Consider the following 12,965-nt stretch of genomic DNA (forward strand, 5'->3'; position numbering starts at 1 on the left):
TCTGTGATGGTGTCTGTGGTGGTCAGTGGGGCCCTGCGGCTCCGAGGGCTTGTGGCTTTCTCGGGAAGGGACAAATTACAGCAGGAGTTCTGAAAGAACCTGGGAAAAGCTTTACTGTAACATCTTTTGGAACTGTGCAAATGGCTTTATATTTTAATGCAGTTCTATCAACGTGTAGTATTTAAAACAGAAAGCTTGTTCCAGCAGGCACCGACTGGGATGCAAATGAGAAGGATGCACCAAAAACATCACATTGACACTGGTAGGGACCTAAAATAGAGAAGGAAGGCAGCCCTGGCAGGTTGGATTTAAAGGGAATGAACAGAAAAGCAGTGGAAGGGTGGAGAGGTCCTGGTGTCCCACGCTGGGGGTGTGAATTGCTGCTGACCTGGAGGAGCAGTCACACCTGTAGTTACAGTGACTGTCCTCACAGACAGGGCTGGGATCACCTTGTGCAGTTTGGAGCGGGGCTGGAGGCAGGAACTGATGTGAAGAGATGTTTGGGGACACTGAAGGACGCTGTGGCAGGTGACAGTTCAGTGTCAAGGTTCAGGTCATGGCTCGGGCTCTCCACTGGTCATTGGGCTCGAGTGCTTGACCCTTAGTGCCCAAACAGCACAGCTCTCAGCACTGGTGGCACAAACAAACCCATAATGACAGTGTCAGGGAGCTGGGCAGTGCAGGGATTGTGCCCAGGTGAGGGTGGGTGTGTTACAGCCCCCTGGTTCCTCCAAGGACCTGCCCTGGGATGAGCAGCGGGTGCTGTTGGCACTGTGCTGGGTCAGAGCTGCCCTGCCCCTCGCCCGTCTGAGCACCCGGAGTGAGGGATTCCCAGAGTGTGTGGCTGTGTGGTGTCCTCCTCCTTGTTCCCAAACGTGGTGACAGATGGATCAGGCACTTTGTGTAGCTTTTACTGCTGGATTCCTCAAAAATGGTCTTTCCTGATGTTACCATTCTTGTGCCTTTGTGCTGCTTCCTGTGACTTTGAGACTTTTAATTTGTAGATGTTTAACTAAAGCTCATGGTTATATGTCAGAAATGTGAAGGATCCAGAGAGTCAGTCCTGTGAGGAACAGCTGAGGGAGCTGAGGGGGCTCAGCCTGGAGAAAAGGAGGCTCAGGGGGGACCTTCTCAATCTCTGCAACTCCCTGACAGGAGGGTGGAGCTGGGGGTGCTGGGTTGGGCTCTGCTCCCAGGGAACAAGGGATGAGAGGAAACAGCCTCAGGCTGTGCTAGGTGAGGTTTAAGTTGGACATCAGAAGGAATTCCTTCATGGAAAGGGCTGTCAGGCATTGGAAGGGGCTGCCCAGGGAGGTGGTGGAGTTCCCATCCCTGGGTGCGTTCAAGGAATGACTGGACGTGGCACTGAGTGCTCTGGGCTGGGTGACAAGGTGGGGATCGAGCACAGCTTGGACTTGGTGACCTTGGAGGTCTTTTCCAACCTCAGTGAATCCTGGGATTCTGTGATATGAAATAACGGAAAGCCATGGCTTTCCTGCTTCAGATCCTCACACACTTGTTGCTCTCCTGTTGTTGCACATCTTGGAGAAGCCTAAAGCTTGGTGGACAAGTTCCCTGAGGCACCTGATCTAATTGGACCTGCCTGGGGAGGTGGCTGGGCTAGATGAGCTCCAGAGGTCTCTTTCACAAAGAACTGCATCCAGATTATGTGTTATCATCCCAAATTGTCATTTTGGGCAGTAAATTGCCAGATAGTTTGTGTCTGCTCTCCAAGCAGGTTGAAGAGCTTTTTGTCAGGTGAAGGCGAATGTTTCTCTTGTGAAAACCCTTCAAATTTGGTTACAGTTTATGAACTGGAAGAACTGTTGAGTTGTAAATATTTCGTGTCCTGTGTTTACCTCCAAGTCCTGTTCAGTAGCTCGCTCTTAGGCTCTCCCCAGCCAGGTAAGTCTTAGCATCTCAAAAAGTAAGGCAGCAGAGCCCAAGCCAAGGCTGAAACCAGCACAGTCTGCCCAGGTTTTGAGAGCCATCTGTCACATGTCTGAGCCTTGTCAGTGCTGCAAACAGGTATTGCTCTGTTTTGGTGGAGTTGTTAGTTCCTTCTGGGGTTCTGTTGCCATAATTAGTCAAATTAATATTTCATCAGGTCTGTTTGTTTAACAGCTTAGAAATGAAGTTGTGTGAATGGAGCACTGTTCTCTGACATGAACATGCAGCGCAGCTCTGGGTCCTGCTTCCACATTGTTATTTCAGCTGAAAAATTCTGCTCCGTGTCGAGCAGAGCAAAACCTTGCCCTGGAAGCTTTCAAGTAACCAAGCAGGTGTGTGTCAGGTGTGTGCCATTCCATCCAGGATCAGCCAGAGCAGAGGCAGGCTGAGGGAAGCAGCATCCAGAGCTGTGCATCCCGGCTGGGGCTCCTGCAGTGCCGGGCTTTGTTAACCTGAGCTGCTCGGCCTGAGGAGGGGCTCCTAAGAGGAGGTTCTCCTGGAGGTGGAGCCAGGCTTCTCCCAGGGGTGCATGGCAGGAGGACAGGCTGCAGCAGCCTGAATGGACACCTTGGAATGGATCTGTGTGATGAACAGCCTGAAACAGCCCATCACTTGTGCTGGCTTTGCCTTTTTGCATTTTAAGTGGGCACAAGGAACATCCCAAGGAGCACATCTCTCAGCTGGGTCTGAGGAGTTGTGCACTAAACCCTTCCTGCTCTCCTTAGTCAAATTAGTGTTCAAGAGTTTTATGTATTTAGTGAGACTGAGATGAGAACTTTTACAGTTATGGGGAAATCAGGATAAAAGAAATATAAGCAAATTCCTTCTAATGATGACCTACAAATTTGCTTTTCTTAAGCATTTCTGTCTTAGAAACTCATGAAATACCCATATCTATATGATAATTTAGTTAATATATGCAATATTTGTATTTCCACACTTATGTAAGTTCTTTTGAAAAATACTTTCCCACTTTGAAATCATCTGTATTATAAATGAACAGATAAATCTGTTTTTTCACAGCACATCTATAAAACATTTGCAAAGCTAATACTTGCAAATGTTTTTTGCTAATATATTTGCAAAGCCACGACTGGGCTTTTTATTCCATTCTGACAAAAGCTGCGCCAGTCAAAGCTCCAGTGGAGCCTGGGAATTGGGGAGGTGAGGGCAGGGAACTGGGGAGATGAAAGTGCTGCCTGTGTTCAGACACTGCCACAGGAACCCACGGCCGTAATTTGGGAAGAGACGGGAATCTGTGTAAGGCTTTTAAAGCTGGGCTTTGGGTTCATGATCCTGCACTTCCAGCTGAGCTCAGGTGGGGCAGGCCATGGTGTTGGTGCTCCATTAACATCCCAGGGGTTGTGTTCTCCACCCACATTAGATGGACAACTCCAGTGCTTTCTAGGATGGTGCAGGAATGTCAGTGTTATCCTGGGGCTTCCCTTCGCCCCTTTTCCTGGGAGATAACTGTGCACTCCTTTGGAAAAAGCAGACCTCAAGAATCAGGAGTTGACCTGAGGCATTTGCTCCTTTTCTTGTAGCTTTCCTTGGCTTATGAAGAGCTCAGGAACAGCTTTGTAGGAATCTGTCACGGAAAAACGTCAGCTGGGTAAAATAACACCACTGCAAAGGTACAATAAAGGATTAGTGCAATTAGGGTTTCTTACAGATCTGTTTTGAATACAAATACCCTGTTAATAGGCTGCAGTTCCCTTCCTGAAGTATGGCTGCTTGATTTCATATATAAAAATGAGACACAAAAATCCAGTAATTTGCTCTACCCCGTGTACGTTCACTGCACTTGAAATAATTAAGTTGCAGTAACTAAGACTTGGGAATATTTTGATTTTTTTTAATTCCAGATCATGTCCCTGCATTTGATGATGAAGGGTCAGTAAGATTTGCAGATGTTCCCTTGGGGAGGGAGGGCTGGGCCGGGCAGAGCCCACGGCACGTGCTGGGTGTTCCTGATCCTCACCAGCCAAACGGGGTAAAAAGTTCATTTGTGACTAGTTATCCTTGTCTTTTTAATATCTTATCCAGGTATCAAATTTTAATTTCTGCATATCCAAACATATCTACATTTTTACCACTTCTGGATCTGCCAACTATTCCTGAACCCTGGTGCAGTAACATTCTGGATTTGTAAGCCGTCTTATATATTATTTTTCATATGGCTGATCTGTTGATGACACTAATAAGATGTGTCTGGTTGATGTTTTTGGTGATTTTTACAAGTTTTAAATGCTGATCTTAAAAATAATAAAGGTTTGAAAGGTAACTAGTTGTGGAGGCCAGTGGTAGGTGAACATGACTATAGGGGTGTTATCAAACTTATCAAAGGTGGGTGCATGGATAAAGTTTATATACATATATGAAGGGCATATGTAATTATAGATCAAAAAGAATTAGAAGGCCTGCAACCACAGAGTGGTGTCTGTTGGATGTGAGGTCGTATTCCTGGGATACAGAACCCAGGGATTTGACTGAAAGACAACTTCTTAAATCTCAAGGTTCAATTTACATTTTCTAAGTTTGGGTTTTTTTCCAATTTTGACCCTCTAAGGGTTAAACCATGACACCATTTAATGAACTCTGCCACAAATACTGAGTTTTGTGGGCCAGGAAAATCAGTGTAAATATGCTTTTAAAATAAGTTTCTTGGTGACACTCTGGTATGTGCATAGTAGTGTGCATGTGCATCTTTTCCTTACCTTCCTGCTGTTCTCATTTCTTCACTAGTGTCCTGAAAGATCAATGAAATCCTCATTACCACATTGCTCAGGTTATTATATTTTTATATATTGTGGATCAATGGTGTGGTTGGACAGTGGCTGAGAGGGAACCAGAGAGGGAAAGGGGCTGTACAATGAGCTATGCTGAGTGTACAGAGTTTACCAATTATCCTGATCTTCCCACATCAATCCCCTAAATCAGGGACCCTCATATCCAACGCTGAACTTGTATCTCTCGGCCCCGTCCCCTCCAGGGCAGCTCCCAGGTGCCGGCAGAGCTTCCTGGTTCTTTTCCTCCCAGAGCTGGAACAAACCCCACCTGTGGCTGGGGTGTCCCTTGGTGGCGGAGGCAGGTGCTCAGGGCTGAATCTGGGCAGGTGTTGGCTCTGCTTTGGGTGCTCCCCAGCATCTGCTCCTCACTGCTGGGATGGGACAGGACAGCAGGCTGGGCTGAGGGAAAGGAATTCCTTTTGCTTGATCTGATGTGGCCATTCTGCTGTTTCCAGGTCCCCCCAGATATTCCTCCATTGATCCAACATTAAAGGTGTTTGTAAGGAATTTTTTCCTCTTTCATGAAGTGTAACAGAGGTCTCTGTCTTCAGAAAGACACTGGAATTGATGTTCAGCAACTTTCCATTTGATTCTTGCATCTTTTTCTTTTCATATTCATCCCTTTTTTCACTTTCATCTTCCCACAGAAACCAAGCTTTCTTTCCTCCTCCCAGTGTTTCTTCCCATGTGCCTTTTTTGACCATTGCCTGTGATTGGACACCCCCCACTTCCTAACAGCATCCCCCTGCCCTTCACACTTCCCCTGGGAGCATCCCTTGGGGTCTCTGTGACCCCCTGGAGCTGTGCATTGAGGAGGTGGCCTGGGGGAAGGAGGTCATTCCCTGACGGAGTTTGTTCTGTTGGGTGCCCCATAACCTCGTTGGTGTTGAAGTTGCTTCCCCCTCCATGCAGAGCTCTTGGGTGCTGCAGTGTGCTTACACTTGGGGAATATTTGAGTGATTGGCTTCAGCAAATAATTCTCTTTGTGATGTGTGGGGATTTTTTTCTGTGTTTATGTTCCAAACCATTTTTGAAGTACCAGTCTGGCAAAAAAACCCCAAACCCTGTCTGAGGCAAGGAATCTGCTCCCTGATTGTCTGGGCTTGGTTTGCAAACCAGCAGGGAATCTCCATAGGGAGCTAAACCCTTGTCTCACTCTGGTGAGGGTTTGGGGAACCAGTTCCCTCGGGTCGGAACACCCAGAGCCTTGGGAGAGTTGGGTGTTTGACTGGAGCCCAAGTAGGGTGTGAGCAGGGCAGGATGGGGGATCTCTGTGCTTTGTGTGCAGGGTTATTTTACACCTTACAAATGGGTTTGTGTTTTTTCTTAACCCTTCGAAAGCCACTCTTTGTTTCATGTGTCTAAAGAGGGAAATTCTGTGCCTGGGTGCTCAGAAGATTGGAACTCCAGGAGAGGAAATCCATTACTCCAGGAAAAGATGGGAGTTCCTCTTCACCTGCTGTAACAACTGTAGCATTGTCAGTAGCCAACATCTGGGAGCTGTTTCTGGGGAAAAGTCAAAGTGCTATTGTTCACAGGGAGGAACAGAAAGACATTTTCTCCCTTTTGTAGGTGTCTTTACAGTGCCCTCTAGTCAACTTGTGGAGAAATGCTGGAGGGATCTTTTCTCAGCCCAGCTGGATAAAGTAATGAAAATGGTCACTGGAAGAATTAAAAATTAAATAAATAATTGAACTCTGGTCCCCTGGGAGTGAGGTGTTTTTTGAAGGAAGCAGTGCTGATATTAAAAACTGATAGTTTCTTGAAATGACAGAAATGGCTTTGCTAATTCCACCAAAAAAAAAAAAGGATAAGGTGGATGAAATCCTTTAAACCCTCCTCCTGAAATGGTTATGAGAAGGAATTTTGCAGTGAGGACATTCAGAGAGGTTCCTTCATTAGCTTAACTCAAACATTTGGTGTTAGATGGTCTGACTTGTTTCCTTTGATTTATAAAAGCAAAATGGCCTTGAAAGGATGTTCCTTGCAGCAGGTGAGAGGTTTGTGGGATGCAGTTCCTGGGTGTGAGTTCTGTAAAACCCAAGGATATTTTTAAACAGCCTGAAAGAAATCCACATTTTTGATGGCAGTGATATTCCTCACCAGGAGGAATAAAAAGGGCACCAGCACTTGTTTTTTTGCAGCCCAGCCAGTAGGCAGTTTTCTGTTTCCTTGTCTGTGGAGTGCAGGTTTAAGGCAGGTGAATAAATCCTTGTGAGAAGGAAACCATGAGAGTGTGAATCTGGACAGGACATGGGGAGCATTTCCCTGGTGGGACAGTTTGCACAGGAGCACCATGAGAAGTGGTTCCAGTGGCTCCACTGCTTTAGGGGCACTCCTCAGGAGGGGCTGGTGCCACCTTTTCCCCTGCAGTAAAGGGGCACAGGGGCTTGTTGGCTGAGGGGAGCCACTGCACAGGACCCAGGACAGTTCAGCACCAGCTCTGTCATTATTGAAGTCCCTTCCACGCATTCAGAACACAGGTGGAAGTGTCCGAGTCCCTGGAGGTGCTGGAGAGGCCGTGGAACTGAGCACCAGATAAATGCATCTCTGAAGACATCTGATGCTGCAGATTACAATCTGTGTTTGGATTTGGCTGTTGATCATTATCTTGTTTTTCTTGCCATTATTTAATAATATATGAGGAGATGGTATCACTTACACAGGGAGTGGCTGCAGTAGATGCAGTGGTGCTTCCTCTCAGTGATTTACTGCAGACACACTGGGAGCTGTTGGAGACTCCTTAATTCTATTTCTGCACACTTTTTTAACGGGCTGATTTTTAAAAATTATGCTTTTTGTGCCCGAGGCCCATCAGGAAGGTCAGTTAAGATTAAGCCAACAATAATTTGCTATTTAACAAGTGAAAGGTAACTAAAAGTATAAGCAAAGCTGTAAAAGCATTGTTGCAAAAGATGGTTTGCTTTGCTTGACTTGGTTCTTTGTTTATTGACCATTGTCTGCAAGGCTGGGGTACTCCTGAGTTACTAAGGCAAAGTCTTGGAACATATTGTCCCTTTCTGTGTTATAGTAATTGATATAATTGATGACAGTCTTGATTTTTGTCTTCTTGTTGGTACAATAGCGTCAAAAACCTTCTCAACTCGGTAACATCAGAGTATCCCAGACTGGTTTGGTTTGAAAGGGACCTTAAAGTTCATCTCATTCCACCCCTGCCATGGGCAGGGACACCTTCCACTATCCCAGGCTGCTCCAAGCCCTGTCCAACCTGGCCTTGGACACTTCCAGGGATGGGGCAACCACAGCTTCTCTGGGCAACCTTTGCCAGGGCCTCTCCACCCTCACAGGGAAGGATTCCTTCCAAACCAGGATCTCTGTCCCTTGGGGATCTCAGAACAGCCCCTTCCCTTGTGTGCTGGGAGGAGTCTGTGGCACCACAACATTCCTCAAACACCCTTCCGAGCCCACAATTCCCAACGACGCCGGGGCAGAGATGAGTTACTCCTCCTGATGAATATCTCTGTTATGGTGTGTTAAATCATCCGAGGAGGAAATCTGCTTGTGCTGGAGCAGAAAGGAATCTACTAAGTCTGGGAAAGTCGAGATTTATACAAGGCATTACTTATCTTATAATGTTACATCACCTGCTCTCCCAGGTTCCACTGTCAGCCTGCCACTGGAGTTATGGAAGTACAGCAGGATTTATGCTGTACCTCTGCAGTCAGGGGTACAGCTCTCACATTTCTCCCTTTTTTTTCTTGATGCTTAAGTGTGATATAATTTTTGTCTCATATAATTTGTGGCTTCAGAGTCTTTGTAAAGAAGGAAATGAAACAGCATTAAGAGGATACAGTTTAGAAACGTGACCTTGGTTTTTGGTGAACTTGCCACCCTCCATGGTTGGGCTTTGGAAGTGCTTTATAGAGAGCCAAATCCTCAGGATGTTTGGTTGGCTGGTGTATTTTGCTGTCCCATGCAGTTTAATTTGGTCTAATTAATCCTCTATCCCCTAGAAGGGAAAAATGTAATATTAAGCAGAAAACATACCTCTATCTAAACATTGTTTCTGCTGTGGTATACTGTAATATCATAGATTAATTGGGGAGTGCAGGATGTTTCCAGTGTTGTCAAGGGGAAAAAAAAATTACCAAGCTGGTGTATTTACATTTTATTTAGGGCTGAACACGTGTGGCAATTTGCCCACACAGATAACCTGCTCCTTAGCAATGAATATATGAACAAACCTACAGAACAAATTCCTTGTGAGCTCTTGCTGGTGCCTGCAAGGGATAGTGTGGGGAACATCTCCAGTTGAACTACCTTTGGCTAATTCTTAATGATCTGGGTTAGGAAGGGCATGACACAGTGGTTTTAGGATTACAGGGGCCACTGGGAACGTTAATTAAATTCTGGTGAAAAGCCTTTTAAAAGGGCAATCCTGCAGCAAGAGACCTTGGAGCTTTTATCATTGACTTGCAGTACGTGAAAAGGGCTTTTTAATAGTTCCTGCGGGTCCAGTTGGATTTTGTCACACTTCAAGGGTGTCATATCCGTGTTCTTAAATTCCTTCAGAGTCCAACTTAGAAGGACAGGTGTCATCCCCCTATTGCCACATCTGTCCTCAACAAGGAACAGTAAGTAATCTCTCTTCATCAAAGCCCTGTTTGACTCCTTCCAAACCCAACCCTGGTGTCCTACTAATCTAAAGTCAGGTAATTTTGATGAAAGAGGGGTTTGGCTGCCTTAATTTATCATCCTGTGTGAAAAAAGGGGTTCTGAAGTTCTGCCTGTGCTTCCCGTTCTCTTTCTGGGTGGTTATTGCATTTGGCCCTTTAAAATGGGATGTGTTTCCTTCCAAAAGTGCTGTGAAATCTGGTGTTGAGTTCCTTGGAAAGCAGCTGATGCTGGTTGTCAGGAGAACATCTCGATGGGATAATTTTGGTGGGAGCAGTGGGTTAAAGCTGAATCTGTAGCACTGGTGGTAGGGAAACCTTGAGACACACCTGGAGATAATTTATGTGGACTCAGTGGAACTGAGACCAGAGTGGCTCGGTCTGAAGTTATTTTCTAAGTGCCATAATTTCTGAAGAGCTTGTGTCAGGCAGCTGTTAAAGGCCACATCTCAGTGATTTAAGGTTGGTGCTGGAGTGATGGTATCTTTCAGAAATTACCTGGATGACGAAGGGAAGCTTCCCACTTGAGCAGGCACTTGATGTTTACTGTTCTAGACATTTCCTCACCTGAAGCCTTTCAAAGATGTAAAGAGGTTACTCTGCTCAAAAGGTGGTGCAGGAAGGGCTGGAAGTACTTCATTGTTGGATGTTGTCAGATCAGTTCTGGGGGATGGGGGTTGTCTTGGCTGAAGCAGTATCAGAACTGGTGGTTACTTATGAGGATTTGAGGAGCTAGAAGGAAGACTAGAAAACCCCAAAAATGTTTTAAATAGGAGAAGGTAGGGATGTATACATATAATCAACTTGGCTTCAATTCCTGGAAAAATTGAGGGGGGAGTGAACAAGTTGGTTTTTTTTTTTCCCCTAGATGAGAGTCACAGAATCCTGGAATGGTTTGGGTTGGAAGGGACCTGGAAGTTCACCCAGGTCTACCCCCTGCCATGGGCAGAGACACCTTCCACTGGACCAGGTTGCTCCAAGCCCTGTCCAGCCTGGCCTTGAACACTTCCAGAAATGGGGCAGCCACAGCTTCTCTGGGCAACCTGTGCCTCACCACCCTCACACCCAACAGTTCCTTCCCAATATCCCATCTAACCCTGCCCTCTGGCAGTGGGAAGCCATTGCCCCTTCTCCTGTCCCTCCATCCCTTGTCCCAAGTCCCTCTCCAGCTCTCCTGGAGCCCCTTTAAGCCCTGGAAGGGGTTCTGTGGTCTCCCCGGAGCTTCTCTTCTCCAGGTGAACACCCCCAGCTCTCCCAGCCTGGCTCCAGAGCAGAGGGGCTCCAGCCCTCGGAGCAGCTCCGTGGCCTCCTCTGGACTGGCTCCAGCAGCTCCATGTCCTTCTGATGTTGATGTCCAAAGCTGCTTTGTGGGGATTTTGCATTTGTGTGTTCTGAGGAAACTTGTATGAGCTGCCCCTCACTCCCAGCCTGGCTGACAGGGGAAACTCTACTTGTAACGTTTTCACACCGCTTAAAAATTGGAAAAGGGAGGACGAGGTCAGAGTTCAAAATTGGTAAACTCTTTTTGGAAGGAGGAAAAATTTGGAGGAGCCAAGTGCAAGTTAGTAGAATTGGGCAGGAATAATCAACTAGTCAAACATTAAATGGGAAAGGACAGGCCTTACAGCAGCTTCCGAGAAGAGGCTGGAGGGATTGCGGCAGTGAGGGGATCACGGATCGATGGAGTCAGTCGGCAGAGCTGGGCTGTGCTGAACCCAGCTGGGTGGTGGGGGGGGTGAGGGGAGGGCTGGGCAGCTTCCAGGACGTGTGAAATTCCGTGTCTGTGCCTGATCTTGTCTGTGCCGGGTCACTCCCTTGTGTTTGGGCACAACTGGGTCCCTGCCACTGTCTTTGGAGGGGAAAAAACCCAAACCTTCTGGGAATGAGTGAGATGTAACTGTTCCTGTTTCTAGGCAGGAAGATAAACTTGTGTGGCTTACCTCTAAACTTCTGGGCCAGTGTTAACACCAGCAAGGCAGTGATGTGTACATGCCTGGGTACGTACACCTGCCAAGGGAAGGGCATGGAAAGAGGAGACCTCCCTGCTCAAAATACACCCATTCTGTCCCAAATAATGTGGGGTCATCGAACTGAGTAATCCACAGGTTGGTGGAGTGGGTGAAAGGGTTTGCTGGCTTAAATAGAACTTTATTAAGGTCCAGTCTGTACAAACTCTTGTGCTGGATTGGGGTGCGCAGGGGGCTGAGCTCAGCTGGGTGAGGGGGGGTGTCCACAGTGCCCTGACCCTGAACTGCAAATCCTCAGAGACTGGGGCTGGAAAGGGCTCAGTTCTGGGTTAAATCCCTTCAAGATGGAACACAATTACTTACCAACCCCTCACATTTTTTACCCTCTGCTTTCTGTGCAGGAGCTCAATAGTGTCCTGAGATGAAACAGGTTGTGCTGTGTCTTCACAGGGCTCTTGACAGGGGTTTATGTGACCTGTGAAACCCAGCTGAGAAGGTGCTTCCCATTCTTCCTCAAAGTCTTTAATCCCTTCTGTGCTGCTCTTCCTCCTGGATGTGCTCTCTCTTGACATTCTCTGCCCTGCAGTGCTCTTTCCTTGGGCACCTTGTTGCTCCCAGGGCAAGCAGGATCTTACCCCATCGATGGATTTGATCCGCTCCAACCTGCACCAGAGGCAGGGCAAACGAAAGGCTGGCATCACCCTTTCAAAGGCATCATGGGTTTTATTTGGAAAGCCAGAGGAAAACAAAACTCCAAAGAGTGTATTTTGTTCTCATAGGGGTCTGGATCTGTATTGGGAAAAACTTATAGAATCTTGTAGTTGAGACGGGGTTGATAGCTTGGGTGGAATCCTTCCCTTGGAAAACCCAGGGATGTAGAGATGAATCTTTTATTTTAGAAAAGACCTTCAGGTTTCTGAGGCACTGGAAGAGATTTTAGTGATGAACAGGTTAAAGATTTTCCTGCTGCTCATGACTCTGGTTTCTTGTCTGCCATTTGGTGTATGAGAACTGAAACTCAGGATTGCAGAGAGAGGAAATCGAGAACATCCACACCCAGGTGTGATTGTACAAACCAGAGTAATGTGAGCAGCTCCTGGAAATTTTGTGGTTTGTTTTGGATTTTTTGTTGTGTATATTTGTTTTTTTGGGGTTGGGGTTTTTTTGTGTCTCTGTTATGCTCAGGAAAGACAAATCTCAAGGATTTGGACCGAATCTAACAGGTCTCCAACCCGAGACTGACACTGTCACTAAGGAAATGTCAGTATTTCTAGATTTTTTCCCCTTATTTCCTCTTTGAATTCCTGAAGATAAAGGAATATGTGAATGATATCAGCTACAAAAGCATAACTTATCTGTTGTTTCTTTCACACCACTCCTGCCTTATCTCCGAGTTCCCGTGAATTCTGAGTAGCAGGGACAATGGGCTGGAGGAAGTGCAGGAAGGCTGGAGTCCCTCCCTGGGGAAGCTGGAGGCTCTTTGGAGACCAGAGACACTGCCTAGTTCAGCGATAGAGGGAATCGTATCAATTTGTTAATTAAGGTCATTTTAGAAGGTAAATCCGATTTTAGAAAGCCCACAAACAACCAGGCATTTGAAGAAGCTGCAGTGCTGCAGGACAGGC

At 46.7% G+C, this 12,965-nt stretch overlaps 1 protein-coding gene across 10 annotated transcripts in view; it reads left to right on the top strand.

Annotated features, from left to right (window-relative positions):
• Window positions 1–12,965, top strand: part of NEO1 (neogenin 1) — a 169,417-nt gene that overhangs the window by 39,467 nt on the left and 116,985 nt on the right. The gene's annotated exons all lie outside the window — the stretch shown is intronic.

This window comes from Neopelma chrysocephalum, unplaced genomic scaffold, assembly GCF_003984885.1.
Source record: "Neopelma chrysocephalum unplaced genomic scaffold, ASM398488v2 Primary Assembly neopelma1_124, whole genome shotgun sequence".
NCBI classification, from domain to species: domain Eukaryota; kingdom Metazoa; phylum Chordata; class Aves; order Passeriformes; family Pipridae; genus Neopelma; species Neopelma chrysocephalum.